The sequence below is a fragment of the Convolutriloba macropyga genome, chromosome 9 (assembly GCF_964194025.1).
Source record: "Convolutriloba macropyga chromosome 9, txConMacr16.3, whole genome shotgun sequence".
Lineage (NCBI taxonomy): Eukaryota > Metazoa > Xenacoelomorpha > Acoela > Convolutidae > Convolutriloba > Convolutriloba macropyga.
This window is the reverse complement of record NC_134476.1, coordinates 3005469-3025904: the sequence shown is the minus strand read 5'-3', so window position 1 is coordinate 3025904 and position 20436 is coordinate 3005469. Positions and strand designations below refer to the sequence as shown.

Sequence of the window (20436 nt, the reverse complement as noted above, 5' to 3'; positions counted from 1 at the left end):
CATTAAAAATTTATATGGTTGCAGTTTGGTAAGTAAAAAAAAGACTTGGCATGCGTTTTGATCAATCTGTTAATAGTAGAAACTGTTTACAAAACATTCACGAGAAATACTTATCCATTTCCGCATTTTATCCTGAAAAATCAGTAAGATTAAACTTTTTCCTGGCAGCAAGTGAATACTTTAGTGAGTTGGACTGCTTTGATCATGATATTGCTCTAAAGTTGCGATAATATGGAGGTCTAATTGGCATTGACAATTCATCTTTCGACAAGTATCTAAAAGTATCAAAAAAATTACGCTTGCACGCTATTTTACACGACGCACGTGGTTTCATAGACGAAATGTATAACCAAGGACCTGGTTATTCTTATATGCTTCCGTAGCAATTGTTTTAGCGGGCATTTGTCGGGATTATTATTTTGCTTATATATAAAGATTTTTCATCCGTCAATTTTTCACTTATTGGAATGCTGAACAGCAAAACGGTTGTGTTACACGTTGAAGGATTTCGTCACAGAGCAGAAAAATTTATTGTTAAATAGTTTGGATTTTTGTAATGAAGACTACCTTGACTGCGTGTCATTTTTACCACCAACAAGTTATAGTGAGTTAACAACTCAACAAGAGCAATCTTTCAGATGGTTGAGTAGAAATTTGCATGATATCGATTGCGACATAGGAAATTATCCCTATATTTATCTTACACAAATTATTCAAAGCGTTCGCTTGCGGAATTCTGGTGCAATATTCTACGCAAAGGGAGAGGAAAATGTAAAATTTTTGTCAGTTTTGCTTGAGTGCTCTATTATTGATCTCAATTCACTCTCGTGTCCTTCGATATCTGTGAACTATTTTACACAAAACTGTCAAAGTCATTCAAAGGGCAAAAACATTTTCAACAAACATTTTGCAAAAGAAAAAGCCATATTCTGTTTCAACTAGTTAACAAATGAGAGAGGAATTGACGAAAGTGGAAGCACCCTTGTCAACGAGTTCAACAAATTGCGCCTTGATTACGGGGGACGGCAATCTGAGTCTTTCAATTTCCAAAGAAGAAACCATAAAAACCGGAAATCGTTTTTACAGGGAAAAATTAAATTGGTGCTGACTGAGGACAAAATTTGCTCATTTAACATTTAGTATTTTATAGTAAACCTTTTTTCCAGTGGAGAAAGCAAAATTTAAAAAACTCAACCCAGTGTCTGTACTCCGAGACTCTTACTGATGCCGAAGCACCCGGTTGGTGAAGAAATTGACAAGAACGATCCTTCACTGCCAAAAGAGATTCAACACTTGGTGAAGGAAGATAGGGTCACAAAATTGTTCATTATAACAAAACTGAGAGACTCTCTGAGTGCTTTATGGTTCATATGAAAGACTTTCTAACTGAGTTCAATTGCTATGAATTGTTTTATGTAGAGTGATTTTTTTTCTCAATACGTTTTAAAAAAATATTGTTTTGTCTCGAGATGGAGGGAGTAACAGTTGATCAAGTTGATGCTGTTGTAGAAGAAAGTTTTTCTGAAAAAGAAAGTAGCAGCAAATCTTTATGGAAATTTTTTTAAAAAAAACGACGTTGCCACGGTCAGAAGTTGTATTTTTCGTTCAAATGTTTGTTATATTACTGCTAATATCTTTTTACATTGTTAAATTAATCGTTTTAAAACCAAATTGTGAAAAAAAATCAGTTTGGATGTCAATATTGTCAAGTTTAGTTTGGATATCAATATTGTCAAATTTTCAGTCAATCGAAATTCAATTGCGGACAGAAACCGGACAATCAGTTCCATTCGCTGGAACAGGAAAAGTTATTTTGACTTCATATTTTAAAAAATTTGACTAAATGGAAGCCTACTGTCAATAGCCACCGGTGTCACCACACTTTTCACGACACTATCGCCAACGAGGAAGTGGTTTCGGGGATTTAACAGCAGGTATTGGCAGAGCCGTATTACCGATTGCCAGAAAATTTCTTTTGCCTGTAGCCAAAAAGATTGGACGTGAATTAATTGTTCAAGCAGCTCCTGAGCTTGTAGATGTTGTGACAAAGAAAGTCTCCAAAACAAGCAATGAAGTCTACTGTGCAAAAAAATTGTAAGAAAACAAGTGGCGGATCGAAACCAGGAAGAATGCGTAAGTTGAAAACCAACGGTGAAAAGCCAAAACAAGTCATTCGTCAGAAGAAGCCTTTGACGAGAAGTCGGTCAAATTTCTTTTCTAAAGCTCAAAATGATTACTAATTTACTGCCCGCAGAGGCAACACACACCACACTCGATTTATTTGAAAAACAGCCTCTGCTTATTATTTTTGACAATGCTTTCACTCAAAAAGTCGGATCATCAAATTCTCCGGATGGTCCAATGCTTGAGTTTGAAGTTCTGGGTGATACGAACAATTTCATAGATTTACAAAAACTTCTCCTTGAAATAAAATGCAAAAGCTCCCGGAACAAGGTCGGCGATTTAAGGTCAGGAACTGACGCTGCAAATACAGACGCGCCATAAGCAACAACGCATTACATTCTTTTTTTCAGAATCCACTGTATCTGCTAACGGTGTTAAAATTTCCAACACAAACGGAAACTATGCGCACAAAGCATTTATTGAAACGGAATATTCTTCAGGAAAAACTGCAAAAAACAAATGGCTGGTTTGTCGGGTAATATTACGAGGATGAGCCAGCTAAAATTGATGGGACCGATGGTCGCGCGGACGACGTAGCGGCCAGAAAAGCTCTTGTTGCTAATTCCCAGGAAAACTATTTTATTGGAAAGCCGTCTAGTGATATTTTAACTTGTGATAAACACCTACTTAGTGTTGTTACTCTGAGAATTTCATTTAGAAGGTCTACAAATAATTTTGCTGTAATTTCAGAGTCAATTAAACATTACAAAGTTGAAATATTTGAAGCTAATCTCTATGTTAGAAAAATGACAGTAGCGGATCATGTTTTGACGGCAATTGAGAAAACTCTACTAGAAACTCCTGCCGTTTATCGCTATACTGAAGTATTACCACGAACTTTTTTTAGCAACAACAGGAATAAAACGTTGGAGCCATGAGGAAATTTTTTTGAAGGAACCTGTACGACGTATGATAATTTCAATGGCAAGAAATCAAGCATACCTCGGAACTAATCGCACTAATCCTTTTCACTACCAGAAATATAATTTGAGCCAGATTGTTGTTTATAGAAGTTGTCAATCTGTTGTTGGAATTCCGGTGTCAACAGCTTTTAACCACCGCATTTACTTCAATACTCTGGAAACCTTGGATTTTCTTGACAAATGTGGGCATGGAATAAATCTGGATAATTATTCTAATCACTTTATTCTAACTTTTGACTTAACTTCAACACAAGAAACTTCTCAAGACTTCATTCATCCAGAACTTACAAATTGCTCAATTTTAGTTCAACTTACATTTGACGAAGCATTGGCAGCTAACGTAGAAATTTTTTTTCTGGGCGAAAGAAGCTCAAAGTTTTGTGGTAATTCGGAACGCAAGGTGACAGAAAACTCAATTATCACGTACCCCGCAGATGGATAGTGATGAAATACGCTATTTAGTGGGAAAATGTATTCATTTGAAATGTTATTTTGGAGTTTTTGCAGCAGGCAATTTTCCAAAGCTAACAAGAGAAGGATTTATTATAGTTAATGCTTCATCAGCGCAATATGAAGGAAGTCATTGGATGGTTATTTTGTTTCACAAAAAGAAAGTTTTTTTGGCAGATCCGCTCGGAATCCCGATACAAAACTACCAATTTTTCAAATGCCGACTGGTAAAAAATTGAAATGATGTAACTCAAATACTCAAACTTAAGCCAATTCAAAATCAAAACTCTGTAGATTTTTTTGCATTTATATTGCGCATGTGATGTTTGGTTATGGATATCCTTTGATGTTGAATAAGAACGATAATGATTTGCTACGCTTTGCTAATCATATGCTCTAACATTTTTTTAATTAACTTTTCATTGCTCAATTCTTTCTTAAATGACAGCAGAACAAGACAATTGTTAATTAAAAGATTTCGATTCCATATTAAGTTTTATCAAAATCAAACTATTATCAACATGCAAACAACCGTAGCCACTATTTAATATATCAAGTATTTTTGAAAGCTCACCGTACATACCACCATTATAAATACTAAAAAATCTTTCAATCGTAAAAGTAGGCAAAAAGTCATTTGCGTTTGAACATCCTATGTCATTATCATGTTGACATTTGGTATTTTTTTTTCTTAGAAACTGATACAGTTAGGTTGTGCTGGTCGTTGTAACTGACTGCCTCTTGAAGTTTTTCCATCACTTCGCCATAATGCACTGTGAGAAAACACCCGAATGAGCAGTTGAAAACAAGTGAAGAGACATGGTATTGTATATGGTTTAGAAGAAGTATCCTTGACGGACTGCGGTAATTGATCAACAGCAGCAATGACATGGTAATAAAATTGTTGTATTTTGCAATGTTCTTCATTTTTTTGCTGGCTGTATGCGAAGTTTTATGTAAGATTAGAATCAAATTGAGGCTCACTATTGCAAATAAAATATCGAAAAAGTTTTTGGAATTGCCGAGAATAATCAGGCGTACGTTCAAACATTGCTTGAACCATTTTATTTGCTATTTAATTCTCTTTATCACTCTCTGAGGCTTTTTTGATTTTTCGAATCTGCAGCTACGACTTTGACCATTCGTTTCTAAACTGGAACCAGGCTGTAACTTTCTTTTGCCCGAACTGCTCTGCTCTTTCACAAACTTTGAGAGAGTTATTCTTCTGGTAGCATCAATATTTTCTCCCACTTGCTCCAATTCCTGGATAGAGTGAGTGAATTTTTTGTTGAAACGAAATTCGTTGTCTCCGTTTTCTTTTTTGAAAAGTATCAGCGATATATAAGTTCCGGTATTATCATATGTTTTCACTTTGGCGACTAATATCGTTTTCAGAACGCGCTATATCGTGATAAAAATCAAAGTAATCTTGAGACGACGACATACTACTTTCTTTTTAAACACAAACTCAAACTTGTGACCACACCTTGTCTTTCATAATAAAACAACACTTGTTCAAACATGTGCAAGACGGTAATAAAACTTAAACTCGACCGACCAATCAGAGAGTCGGAGACGACCACACTGAATTGCTTATGGTAATAAAAGAGACCACACCTTGTCCTTGATAAAAAAAAACAACACGTGTTCAAGCATGTGCGAGAGGGTAATAAAACTTAAACTCGACTGACCAATCAGAGAGTTGGAGACGACCACACTGAATTGCTTATAGTAATAAAAGAGGCCACACCCTGTCTTTGATAATAAAACAACACGTGTTCAAACATGTGCAAGACGGTAATAAAACTTAAACTCGACTGACCAATCTGAGAGTCGGAGACGACCACACTGAATTGCTTATAGTAATAAAAGAGGCCACACCCTGTCTTTGATAATAAAACAACACGTGTTCAAACATGTGCAAGACGGTAATAAAACTTAAACTCGACTGACCAATCTGAGAGTCGGAGACGACCACACTGAATTGCTTATAGTAATAAAAGAGACAAAACCCTGTCTTTGATAATAAAACAACACGTGTTCAAACATGTGCAAGACGGTAATAAAGCTTAAACTCGACTGACCAATCTGAGAGTCGGAGACGACCACACTGAATTGCTTATAGTAATAAAAGAGACAAAACCCTGTCTTTGATAATAATACAACACGTGTTCAAACATGTGCAAGACGGTAATAAAGCTTAAACTCGACTGACCAGTCAGAGAAGCTGCGACGACCACACTGAGTTGCCTATGGAAATAAAAGACACATGTTGGCACATGTAGTAGACAATAATTCCTAAAACTTGCAAAACCAATCACAAACGCCGAGACCAAACATGCGAAGCAAAAAAAAACATATTTTGTCATATGCACAAGTTTAAAATAATCTTCAGTCAGCTTTCAACGAATCAGTGGTCGGCAAAACAAATCCAAAATGGATAAAAACAGATGAACATTATAGACATACAGCTATAGTTATTGTTAGTGCTATGAAACTATTAGAAAAAAAAGAGAACAGGAAAACTGTTTATTAAAGTAAAAAAAAAGAATTTCCTGCACAAAAAAGAGAAGTTAGTTTTCTTAAGTATATAAGTGAAATAGAATGCTCATTCTATCATTTTACCTAAGTTATGCAGTAAGATTCAGTCGGACATCAGTTTTTCCCGTTAAAATTTCGTCATTTTTTAAAATTTTCCGCAAGTTTTACACTATAATACGTGATCAAATTTGCATTATCCCTCAAACACCGTTTGTTACATAATCTACCGGGTTCACTTGTTGTCATTCACATTGCAAAACAATTTGTGCATAAAGGAATTGCTTTTTGTGGAAGTATTTTGCATAAAATTGTCCAAAAACAACAATTTTTACTCTAAAAATACACAATTTTTTTTTATCGATTTCTAACTCTCCCGTCATTTAAACGTGTTAGATGAATTGCTTTACCGCACACTTTCAAACAGTTTTTAAGTACTTTTTTGGAACATTTCATTCAGTTTTGAGCATTTATTTTGTCCATTTCATACGTATATTTCTTCCTTAATCTCTGCAAAGTTGCATTATTTTCACCTCTGACGCTGCAAATTTCATGCCAGGCACAATAATTCTCAATTTGGAGCCCTGACACTTAAGTTTTATTGGTTTTCTAATCTGCCCACAGTCCCTAATCTGGGATAACTTATGGTCAATAAAACTATCAAATTGAAACCAGATGTTGGATCAAAACCACCAAAATTGGACTCCATTTTGGTTTAAATGTAGATATATTACATAAAACTTATCAAAAGGTTGAAATACGGAAAAGGTAAGTCAGCTTTATGTTTTTCAAAAACCCATGAATAGTCTTTTTGACTAAAAAAGGGTTTAAGAACTTTTAAAATTTAAAATCAACTTCATGGAACCCCTAAAATTGCAAAATTTTTACAAGTTTTTCAAAAATTCCACAAAACTGTGAAATTTTAACAAGTTTTTATCCCCCGCACAAAGTAGCTGAAAATATCGTAAGTTTTTCCCCACCAAACAAATTTGGCAAAAATTTCTCAAGTTTTTCTCACCGCACAAAATTGACAAAAACTTTACAAGTTTTTGTCCCCACAAATTTGAGAAAATTTTAGAAGTTTTTGAAAGACAAAATTTTTCGACCTCAAAAAAGTACCTGACGGATCGTCACGGGTGGGGACGTCCCCACCCGTTACAAAGCGTGTACACGGATCGTCACGGGGGGGACGCCCCCCCCCCCCCCCCCCCCCCGCGACAAAGCGTGAATTTGGTCTTACTACTCATCTCGTTGAAGTTGAACGAAAAACTGTAGAATTGCTTATAGTAATAAAAGAGGCAACACCCTGTCTTTGATAATAAAACAACACGTGTTCAAACATGTGCAAGACGGTAATAAAACTTAAACTCGACTGACCAATCTGAGAGTCGGAGACGACCACACTGAATTGCTTATAGTAATAAAAGAGACAAAACCCTGTCTTTGATAATAAAACAACACGTGTTCAAACATGTGCAAGACGGTAATAAAGCTTAAACTCGACTGACCAATCTGAGAGTCGGAGACGACCACACTGAATTGCTTATAGTAATAAAAGAGACAAAACCCTGTCTTTGATAATAATACAACACGTGTTCAAACATGTGCAAGACGGTAATAAAGCTTAAACTCGACTGACCAGTCAGAGAAGCTGCGACAACCACACTGAGTTGCCTATGGAAATAAAAGACACATGTTGGCACATGTAGTAGACAATAATTCCTAAAACTTGCAAAACCAATCACAAACGCCGAGACCAAACATGCGAAGCAAAAAAAAACATATTTTTTCATATGCACAAGTTTAAAATAATCTTCAGTCAGCTTTCAACGAATCAGTGGTCGGCAAAAGAAATCCAAAATGGATAAAAATAGATGAACATTATAGACATACAGCTATAGTTATTGTTAGTGCTATGAAACTATTAGAAAAAAACAGAACAGGAAAACTGTTTATTAAAGTAGAGAAAAAAATAGAATTTCCTGCACAAAAAAGAGAAGTTAGTTTTCTTAAGTATATAAGGGAAATAGAATGCTCATTCTATCATTTTACCTAAGTTATGCAGTAAGGTTCAGTCGGACATCAGTTTTTCCCGTTAAAATTTCGTCATTTTTTTTATTTTTCCGCAAGTTTTACACTATAATACGTGATCACATTTGCATTATCCCTCAAACACCGTTTGTTACATAATCTACCGGGTTCACTTGTTTTCATTCACATTGCAAAACAATTTGTGCATAATGGAATTGCTTTTTGTGGAAGTATTTTGCATAAAATTGTCCAAAAACAACAATTTTTACTCTAAAATTACACAATTTTTTTTTATCGATTTCTAACTCTCCCGTCATTTAAACGTGTTAGATGAATTGCTTTACCGCACACTTTCAAACAGTTTTTAAGTACTTTTTTGGAACATTTCATTCAGTTTTGAGCATTTATTTTGTCCATTTCATACGTATATTTCTTCCTTAATCTCTGCAAAGTTGCATTATTTTCACCTCTGACGCTGCAAATTTCATGCCAGGCACAATAATTCTCAATTTGGAGCCCTGACACTTAAGTTTTATTGGTTTTCTAATCTGCCCACAGTCCCTAATCTGGGATAACTTATGGTCAATAAAACTATCAAATTGAAACCAGATGTTGGATCAAAACCACCAAAATTGGACTCCATTTTGGTTTAAATGTAGATATATTACATAAAACTTATCAAAAGGTTGAAATACGGAAAAGGTAAGTCAGCTTTATGTTTTTCAAAAACCCATGAATAGTCTTTTTGACTAAAAAAAGGGTTTAAGAACTTTTAAAATTTAAAATCAACTTCATGGAACCCCTAAAATTGCAAAATTTTTACAAGTTTTTCAAAAATTCCACAAAACTGTGAAATTTTAACAAGTTTTTATCCCCCGCACAAAGTAGCTGAAAATATCGTAAGTTTTTCCCCACCAAACAAATTTGGCAAAAATTTCTCAAGTTTTTCTCACCGCACAAAATTGACAAAAACTTTACAAGTTTTTGTCCCCACAAATTTGAGAAAATTTTAGAAGTTTTTGAAAGACAAAATTTTTCGACCTCAAAAATGTACCTGACGGATCGTCACGGGTGGGGACGTCCCCACCCGTTACAAAGCGTGTACACGGATCGTCACGGGGGGGACGCCCCCCCCCCCCCCCCCCCCCCCCCGCGACAAAGCGTGAATTTGGTCTTACTACTCATCTCGTTGAAGTTGAACGAAAAACTGTAGAATTGCTTATAGTAATAAAAGAGGCAACACCCTGTCTTTGATAATAAAACAACACGTGTTCAAACATGTGCAAGACGGTAATAAAACTTAAACTCGACTGACCAATCTGAGAGTCGGAGACGACCACACTGAATTGCTTATAGTAATAAAAGAGACAAAACCCTGTCTTTGATAATAAAACAACACGTGTTCAAACATGTGCAAGACGGTAATAAAGCTTAAACTCGACTGACCAATCTGAGAGTCGGAGACGACCACACTGAATTGCTTATAGTAATAAAAGAGACAAAACCCTGTCTTTGATAATAATACAACACGTGTTCAAACATGTGCAAGACGGTAATAAAGCTTAAACTCGACTGACCAGTCAGAGAAGCTGCGACGACCACACTGAGTTGCCTATGGAAATAAAAGACACATGTTGGCACATGTAGTAGACAATAATTCCTAAAACTTGCAAAACCAATCACAAACGCCGAGACCAAACATGCGAAGCAAAAAAAAAACATATTTTGTCATATGCACAAGTTTAAAATAATCTTCAGTCAGCTTTCAACGAATCAGTGGTCGGCAAAAGAAATCCAAAATGGATAAAAATAGATGAACATTATAGACATACAGCTATAGTTATTGTTAGTGCTATGAAACTATTAGAAAAAAAAGAGAACAGGAAAACTGTTTATTAAAGTAAAAAAAAAGAATTTCCTGCACAAAAAAGAGAAGTTAGTTTTCTTAAGTATATAAGTGAAATAGAATGCTCATTCTATCATTTTACCTAAGTTATGCAGTAAGGTTCAGTCGGACATCAGTTTTTCCCGTTAAAATTTCGTCATTTTTTTTATTTTTCCGCAAGTTTTACACTATAATACGTGATCACATTTGCATTATCCCTCAAACACCGTTTGTTACATAATCTACCGGGTTCACTTGTTTTCATTCACATTGCAAAACAATTTGTGCATAATGGAATTGCTTTTTGTGGAAGTATTTTGCATAAAATTGTCCAAAAACAACAATTTTTACTCTAAAATTACACAATTTTTTTTTATCGATTTCTAACTCTCCCGTCATTTAAACGTGTTAGATGAATTGCTTTACCGCACACTTTCAAACAGTTTTTAAGTACTTTTTTGGAACATTTCATTCAGTTTTGAGCATTTATTTTGTCCATTTCATACGTATATTTCTTCCTTAATCTCTGCAAAGTTGCATTATTTTCACCTCTGACGCTGCAAATTTCATGCCAGGCACAATAATTCTCAATTTGGAGCCCTGACACTTAAGTTTTATTGGTTTTCTAATCTGCCCACAGTCCCTAATCTGGGATAACTTATGGTCAATAAAACTATCAAATTGAAACCAGATGTTGGATCAAAACCACCAAAATTGGACTCCATTTTGGTTTAAATGTAGATATATTACATAAAACTTATCAAAAGGTTGAAATACGGAAAAGGTAAGTCAGCTTTATGTTTTTCAAAAACCCATGAATAGTCTTTTTGACTAAAAAAAGGGTTTAAGAACTTTTAAAATTTAAAATCAACTTCATGGAACCCCTAAAATTGCAAAATTTTTACAAGTTTTTCAAAAATTCCACAAAACTGTGAAATTTTAACAAGTTTTTATCCCCCGCACAAAGTAGCTGAAAATATCGTAAGTTTTTCCCCACCAAACAAATTTGGCAAAAATTTCTCAAGTTTTTCTCACCGCACAAAATTGACAAAAACTTTACAAGTTTTTGTCCCCACAAATTTGAGAAAATTTTAGAAGTTTTTGAAAGACAAAATTTTTTGACATCAAAAATGTACCTGACGGATCGTCACGGGTGGGGACGTCCCCACCCGTTACAAAGCGTGTACACGGAGCGTCACGGGGGGGACGCCCCCCCCCCCCCCCCCCCCCGCGACAAAGCGTGAATTTGGTCTTACTACTCATCTCGTTGAAGTTGAACGAAACACTGTAGAATTGCTTATAGTAATAAAAGAGGCCACACCCTGTCTTTGATAATAAAACAACACGTGTTCAAACATGTGCAAGACGGTAATAAAACTTAAACTCGACCGACCAATCAGAGAGTCGGAGACGACCACACTGAATTGCTTATGGTAGTAAAAGAGACCACACCTTGTCCTTGATTTAAAAAATACAACACGTGTTCAAGCATGTGCAAGACGGTAATAAAACTTAAACTCGACTGACCAATCAGAGAGTCGGAGACGACCACACTGAATTGCTTATAGTAATAAAACAGACCACACCCTGTCTTTGATAATAAAACAACACGTGTTCAAATATGTGCAAGACGGTAATAAAGCTTAAACTCGACTGACCAGTCAGAGAAGCTGCGACGACCACACTGAGTTGCCTATGGAAATAAAAGACACATGTTGGCACATGTAGTAGACAATAATTCCTAAAACTTGCAAAACCAATCACAAACGCCGAGACCAAACATTTGAAGCAAAAAAAACATATTTTGTCATATGCACAAGTTTAAAATAATCTTCAGTCAGCTTTCAACGAATCAGTGGTCGGCAAAACAAATCCAAAGTGGATAAAAATAGATGAACATTATAGACATACAGCTATAGTTATTGTTAGTGCTATGAAACTATTAGAAACAAAACAGAACAGGAAAACTGTTTATTAAAGTAGAGAAAAAAATAGAATTTCCTGCACAAAAAAGAGAAGTTAGTTTTCTTAAGTATATAAGGGAAATAGAATGCTCATTCTATCATTTTACCTAAGTTATGCAGTAAGGTTCAGTCGGACATCAGTTTTTCCCGTTAAAATTTCGTCATTTTTTTTATTTTTCCGCAAGTTTTACACTATAATACGTGATCACATTTGCATTATCCCTCAAACACCGTTTGTTACATAATCTACCGGGTTCACTTGTTGTCATTCACATTGCAAAACAATTTGTGCATAATGGAATTGCTTTTTGTGGAAGTATTTTGCATAAAATTGTCCAAAAACAACAATTTTTACTCTAAAATTACACAATTTTTTTTTATCGATTTCTAACTCTCCCGTCATTTAAACGTGTTAGATGAATTGCTTTACCGCACACATTCAAACAGTTTTTAAGTACTTTTTTGGAACATTTCATTCAGTTTTGAGCATTTATTTTGTCCATTTCATACGTATATTTCTTCCTTAATCTCTGCAAATTTGCATTATTTTCACCTCTGACGCTGCAAATTTCATGCCAGGCACAATAATTCTCAATTTGGAGCCCTGACACTTAAGTTTTATTGGTTTTCTAATCTGCCCACAGTCCCTAATCTGGGATAACTTATGGTCAATAAAACTATCAAATTGAAACCAGATGTTGGATCAAAACCACCAAAATTGGACTCCATTTTGGTTTAAATGTAGATATATTACATAAAACTTATCAAAAGGTTGAAATACGGAAAAGGTAAGTCAGCTTTATGTTTTTCAAAAACCCATGAATAGTCTTTTTGACTAAAAAAAGGGTTTAAGAACTTTTAAAATTTAAAATCAACTTCATGGAACCCCTAAAATTGCAAAATTTTTACAAGTTTTTCAAAAATTCCACAAAACTGTGAAATTTTAAAAAGTTTTTATCCCCCGCACAAAGTAGCTGAAAATATCGTAAGTTTTTCCCCACCAAACAAAACAAATTTGGCAAAAATTTCTCAAGTTTTTCTCACCGCACAAAATTGACAAAAACTTTACAAGTTTTTGTCCCCACAAATTTGAGAAAATTTTAGAAGTTTTTGAGAGACAAAATTTTTCGACCTCAAAAATGTACCTGACGGATCGTCACGGGTGGGGACGTCCCCACCCGTTACAAAGCGTGTACACGGATCGTCACGGGGGGACGCCCCCCCCCCCCCCCCCCGCGACAAAGCGTGAATTTGGTCTTACTACTCATCTCGTTGAAGTTGAACGAAACACTGTAGGAGTTTCTTGATGTGAGGCCGCTATCATGAAGGAATGTTATTATTTATATGAGAAAAATCATTTACTTCAAACTGTTAGATCTGATAATTTTCCATGGGTGCATCATTATTACATTTTATTTTCCCAATTAAAACGAGATTAGTACAAAAAAAAGTTTCTTTAGCTTCATTAGGAAAAATTGGTAATGAATGTTCAATAAAAGTTGATTATGACGAATTTTGTTTTGCAAACTTCATTGTTCTAATGCAATTTAATCAAAAATCTCAAAATGAACACTAATTGAACAATTAGGTTAAAGTTCAAGTTCAAAGAAACTCAAGTTATTTTTAATTGAATGAATTTTTTGGATCTAGTAGAGCAAAAAAAACAAAATTGGTCTTCAAAAATTCTACAGATAAAAAATATCTCCTTAAATTATGCGATGATTTTGTCAAACACCAAAAAACAAGTTTCGTGATGTGATGTTTGCAAAATTTTCATTCAAAAGATTTTGTAGAGAGTTTCAATTAATAGTTTAGATAAATTATTAAGGTTGCATTATGATTGCTTCATTTTCAATGACAATGGGAGCACTAAAGACTACTTATTGTAATTTTCAGTTTCAGAAAATATAGAGACGTCTGTCAATTAAATTTTGTTTCCTATAACACTTTCAGTGTTTCAATTTGTGGAAAGGATAGGTTCTGTTGTCAAGCTAGCAGTTGAGGCTAAATATATAGTTCAAATCAAAAATTTTATTCGGCTAGAGGAAGAAAACTTTAAATAAATTGGGAAAAAATAGTTGTTGTTCATAAAAATTTGCACTCTTGGAATGAAATTTTTTTGCCTGAACTGCTCTGCTCGTTCACAAACTTTGATAGAGTTATTCTTCTGGTAGCATCAATATTTTCTCCCACTTGCTCTAATTCTTGGATAGAGAGAGTGAATTTTTGGTTGAAACGAAATTCGTTGTCTCCGTTTTCTTTTTTGAAAAGTTTCAGCGATATATAAGTTCCGGTATTATCATATGTTTTCACTTAGGTGACTACATATCGTTTTCAGAACGCGCTATATCGTGATAAAAATCAAAGTAATCTTGAGACGACGACATTCTACTTTCTTTTTAATTACAAACTCAAACTTGTGACCACACCTTGTCTTTCATAATAAATCAACACTTGTTCAAGCATGTGCAAGACGGTAATAAAACTTAAACTCGACCGACCAATCAGAGAGTCGGAGACGACCACACTGAATTGCTTATGGTAGTAAAAGAGACCACACCTTGTCCTTGATTAAAAAAATACAACACGTGTTCAAGCATGTGCAAGACGGTAATAAAACTTAAACTCGACTGACCAATCAGAGAGTCGGAGACGACCACACTGAGTTGCCTATGGAAATGAAAGCACATGTACTAGACATAATAATTCCTAAAACTTGCAAAACCAATCACAAACGCCGAGACCAAACATGCGAAGCAAAAAAAAACATTTTTTGTCATATGCACAAAATTAAAATAATCTTCAGTCAGCTTTCAACGAATCAGTGGTCGGCAAAACAATTCCAAAATGGATAAAAATAGATGAACATTATAGACATACAGCTATAGTTATTGTTAGTGCTATGAAACTATTAGAAAAAAAAGAGAACAGGAAAACTGTTTATTAAAGTAAAAAAAAGAATTTCCTGCACAAAAAAGAGAAGTTAGTTTTCTTAAGTATATAAGTGAAATAGAATGCTCATTCTATCATTTTACCTAAGTTATGCAGTAAGATTCAGTCGGACATCAGTTTTTCCCGTTAAAATTTCGTCATTTTTTAAAATTTTCCGCAAGTTTTACAGTATAATACGTGATCACATTTGCATTATCCCTCAAACACCGTTTGTTACATAATCTACCGGGTTCACTTGTTGTCATTCACATTGCAAAACAATTTGTGCATAAAGGAATTGCTTTTTGTGGAAGTATTTTGCATAAAATTGTCCAAAAACAACAATTTTTACTCTAAAAATACACAATTTTTTTTTATCGATTTCTAACTCTCCCGTCATTTAAACGTGTTAGATGAATTGCTTTACCGCACACTTTCAAACAGTTTTTAAGTACTTTTTTGGAATATTTCATTCAGTTTTGAGCATTTATTTTGTCCATTTCATACGTATATTTCTTCCTTAATCTCTGCAAAGTTGCATTATTTTCACCTCTGACGCTGCAAATTTCATGCCAGGCACAATAATTCTCAATTTGGAGCCCTGACACTTAAGTTTTATTGGTTTTCTAATCTGCCCACAGTCCCTAATCTGGGATAACATATGGTCAATAAAACTATCAAATTGAAACCAGATGTTGGATCAAAACCACCAAAATTGGACTTCATTTTGGTTTAAATGTAGATATATTACATAAAACTTATCAAGAGATTGAAAAAAAAGAAAAAGTAAGTCAGTTTTATGTTTTTCAAAAACCCATGATTCGTTTTTTTGACTAAAAAGGGTTTAAGATTTTTTGAAATTTAAAATCAACTTTATGGAACCCCTAAAGTTGCAATATTTTTACAAGTTTTTCAGTAATTCCACAAAACTGTGAAGTTTTAACAAGTTTTTATCCCCCGCACAAAATAGCTGGAAATATCGTAAGTTTTCCCCACCAAACAAATTTGGCAAAAATTTCACAAGTTTTTCTCACCGCACAAAATTGACAAAAACTTTACAAGTTTTTGTCCCCACAAATTTGAGAAACTTTTGTCCCCGGCACAAATCGAGAAAATATTTACAACTTTTTGTTCCTCTGTTAAAACTGAAAGACAAAATTTTTCCACCTCAAAAATGTACCTGACGGATCGTCACGGGTGGGGACGTCCCCACCCGTTACAAAGCGTGTACACGGATCGTCACGGGGGGACGCCCCCCCCCCCCGCGACAAAGCGTGAATTTGGTCTTACTACTCATCTTGTTGAAGTTGAACGAAACACTGTAGGAGTTTCTTGATGTGAGGCCGCTATCATGAAGGAATGTTATTATTTATATGAGAAAAATCATTTACTTCAAACTGTTAGATCTGATAATTTTCCATGGGTGCATCATTATTACATTTTATTTTCTCAATTAAAACGAGATCAGAACAATCATAAGTTTTTTTAGCTTCATTAGGAAAAATTGGTAATGACTGTTCAATAAAAGTTGATGATGACGAATTTTGTTTTTCAAACTTCATTGTTCTAATGCAATTCAATCAAAAATCTCAAAATGAACACAAATTGAACGATTAGGTTAAAGTTCAAGTTCAAAGAAACTCAAGTTATTTTTAATTGAATGAATTTTTTGGATCTAGTAGAGCAAAAAAACAAAATTGGTCTACAAAAATTCTACAGATAAAAAATATCTTAAATTATACGATGATTTTGTCAAACACCAAAAAACAAGTTTCGTGATGTGATGTTTGCAAAATTTTCATTCAAAAGATTTTGTAGAGAGTTTCAATTAATAGTTTAGATAAATTATTATGGTTGCATTATGATTGCTTCATTTTCAATGACAATGGGAGCACTAAAGACTACTTATTGTAATTTTCAGTTTCAGAAAATATAGAGACATCTGTCAATTAAATTTTGTTTCCTATAATACTTTCAGTGTTTCAATTTGTGGAAAGGATAGGTTCTGTTGTCAAGCTAGCAGTTCAGGCTAAATATATAGTTCAAATCGAAAATTTTACTCGGCTAGAGGAAGAAAACTTTAAATAAATTGGGAAAAAATAGTTGTTCATGAAAATTTGCACTCTTGGAATGAAAATAAAAACAAATTGCATAAAGTTCTAACAACGTTTCAACAGACACTAGAAATTTCTTTAAAATAACTTTTCTAGCTTTCGAGAGACTAGATCTAATCACACATCTCCGTTTTTTTTACCAAAAGCTTGTCAGCAAAACCATCACTTTTTCCACGTTCAGATTTTCGAAAAAAAGTATTTTTTGTGAATTTTATATTTTAAGATCTTTTCGTTATATTCAAAGTTGATACTCAAAATTTTCAAAGGTTTTTTTTTCAATTTACGAAAGCGATGTTTAATCACAACTATTTCTCCTAGAGAATATTTTAATTGACCAAGAGATTAAAAAGGATCGTAAAATTTTTTTTTATCTTCATTACGTCGCCAATCCTACAAATTCAGCAGAGTACGTGTTTGCAGACATGAGAGACAACGTTTTGTCACCCCATCACGAGTGAGAATAGATAGAGTAAATTTTGGACAACATTGACAAGAAAAGCTGCGGACAATCGTTACAAAATTTTGTCACTGATATCAAAAATTTCAGTTTTTGTATCTCAAATGCTCAAAAATTGTGAACAGGGGATTCGTCAATAATATCCGCAAATTTGAGCTTGATTATTCTTTTTTGTAACGATTTTCCGCAGTTTTTCTTGTCACTAATGTTCACAATTTCACAATTTAGCCAATTTTATCCCACGCAAGATGGGGTGACAAAGTATTCTTACTCGTGTTTGCAAACTCGGGTTACAAAATTTTGCCCAAATGTGAAATGTCACTGATCTCGAAAAATCCAGTATTTTTTATCACAAATGTCCAAAATTTGTGAGCAGGAGAATCGTCATCAATATCCGCAAATTTGAGCTTGATTATTCTATTCAAGGTTATGCTGCGCTCTAAATTTTGTTTGCGCTCATTGATTACTTTTAAATTACAAAATCAACGACAGAAATTTGTCAGCTTTGTCCGAAAATTTAAAAGCTGGATCAAAGCGTACAAATAAACAGCTGCAGATAACAAACCACTACTTTAAATTCATTTTTAGGTCATCTGCCAGTGAAGTGTACTCAGTGGCAAACATCTTAACGGTGTCAAGTACTAACTAATGCATCAAAAAATAGACTTCATTATAATTAGCGTTAACAAGTTTAACGTGAAACACTGTCTTGTTTTTCTTTATAGATAAAGTAGCCTTTTTGTTATTTTTATTTAAAAACTATCCGAGCTGGTTTAATTACAGATAAAAAGAGCTTTTTGGTTCTGTCAATAAGAACCCACATATATTTTCAGGGATAAAACCGGCCTTATGATCATTTTAAAAAATCTCTGCTGTTTCACTGTATGGAAAAAATTTTCCCATGATTTATTGACTAAAAATCCCTCAGAACTACAATCTTTTCACCAGCTGATATTTGTGTCCTAGAAAACAGAGTTTTGAACAAATTTTTAATTGATAAAACAAGTACAAATAAAAAGAATTCAAAAAGTTTTCGAAAATTTTCTTTACTGCAATGAAGATCTAAATTGGTACAGACTAATTATCGTTAATTTTCAATGTGGAGAATGGTTGATAATTGTTGTCGTTATCGTTATTTCAAAAGCTTTTAAACATAATCACGACATTCTGATATGTTTATCCCTTTAACGATGATATGTTGCTTCTCAATTCTAATCAAGTCCCAGTAATATCCATGAAACGGGTCCAATGAAGAAATGACAATCTCGGCAGATTTGGGTAGGTTGTTCCAAATACCCGAGCTGATGAAATAATTCTGAGGATGTTCAAAAGAAGGGTCAGTCAAAGAAGAGGTAAAATATAACTTGATACCAACCAGAACATAACTGAATGCATTTAGTTTTTTGATGTACTTCTCTTCGTATATTATTGACTCAGTTCCGTAAATGTTTAGTTTTCTTGATCTACTTTCTTCTTTCAATAATCTCTCATTCATTAAACTTCAATTTTATTCCAATAATCGGTTACGTTGATAAAAATCCCTCACCTGTAGATAAATCCCCAACCCATGAACATCTTGACAAACATATTTTTCTGTAGTCTTAATTCTCAGATAGCTTTTCTCAGATCCAACTAAGGGAAAGTGAAACAATTGGATATAATTAGTTGCGATTGTTTTTGATATATTAGAGAGTATTTACTGAGGGTTTTTTAAGCAAAACAATCCTTCATATAGTTTTTCAGTCATTGTTCATCACTCCATGCTCATCGGTGACTTGAGGATTAGTTGTTTTTTTGCTATTAATGTTCTCTCATCTATCAACTTTTTGCATTTATACTCTATCCCGACACTTTAGGGACGGTAGTTCCCTTCTTCTGGAAACAAGACATGAAGCAATTAAAAGCCTTTAAATCAATTAAACAAATTTATAACTCTAAGTCGCGGATAATGGTGCCATTATGTTTATATAACGAAGACACAGGCATTAGTGACAATAAATATGCGGATAATAAAGCACGGATAATAGTGACATTAATTTCGGATAATTTTGCTATTAAATTTGGGGACAATAGCAACCCGGACAATAGTGACGGAGACACCGAAAAATGCGGAAATTAATGGCGTTCAAACCAAGGAAAGTAGTTACCTTAGCTAGCATATAAGGGACTGTAATTCTGCGGACAATAGTGCTTTTAAGCGAATTGGATCTTAAATGGAACTGAAACGGTTTTTATCACATTTAAATGTCATCATTTAGTGAACGTGACTTCGATCATAAAGATTTAAATCGTGTTTCTGTGAACTTAAAAGCCTCCAAATCGAATTTAGAATTGGGCAAAATTGAAGCCTGTTTTCTAAGATTGTGTAGTTGAACCCACAAACTCTATTTCTGAGAACTCATTCCGTTAGTTTACTGATTTTTTGTAAAAAAAAAATGTTTCTGGGAAATCTAGGGTTTGCGAAATGTGTCAGTATGCAGTTAATTACTTTAACCTCACATTGGCCCATATTTGTAAGTCCATTTCAAATGAATTTCAACTGAAATGGAAGCTGCACTGACCAAATGCTTTTCTCGGAAAAATTTTACGACTGTTTGAAATTTCCTTTCTTCGACTGGCTGACTTTTTGATTGATTTCGAATACACTTTAAATTCGAAGCTTCAATTTGTTCAGTTTGTTCAGTAAGCTACATCTGTTCAGTTTGCGGTCTTTTTTCTTTGTAAATTTTGAAACGTGGAAAAAATACGCTTTTCCTGAGAAAAGGATGTAACATAGATCAGGAGAAATGGATGTAATAGTATAGATGCTTGATGGATTGGTGGAGTGTGTGTGTGCGTGTGTGTGTGTGTGTGTGCGTGTGTGTGTGTGCGTGTGTGTGTGTGTGTGTGTGTGTGTGTGTGTGCGTGTGTGTGTGTGCGTGTGTGTGTGTGTGTGTGTGTGTGTGTGTGTGTGTGTACG

General features: G+C 34.2%; 2 protein-coding genes across 2 annotated transcripts in view; one reads left to right on the top strand and one right to left on the bottom strand.

The window, feature by feature from the left end:
* The window catches only part of LOC142345962 (serine/threonine-protein kinase PAK 2-like), a 167178-nt gene that overhangs the window by 52562 nt on the left and 94180 nt on the right, over positions 1-20436 (bottom strand). The gene's annotated exons all lie outside the window — the stretch shown is intronic.
* Positions 1-20436, top strand: part of LOC142345961 (uncharacterized) — a 51731-nt gene that overhangs the window by 30009 nt on the left and 1286 nt on the right. The window lies entirely within an intron of this gene.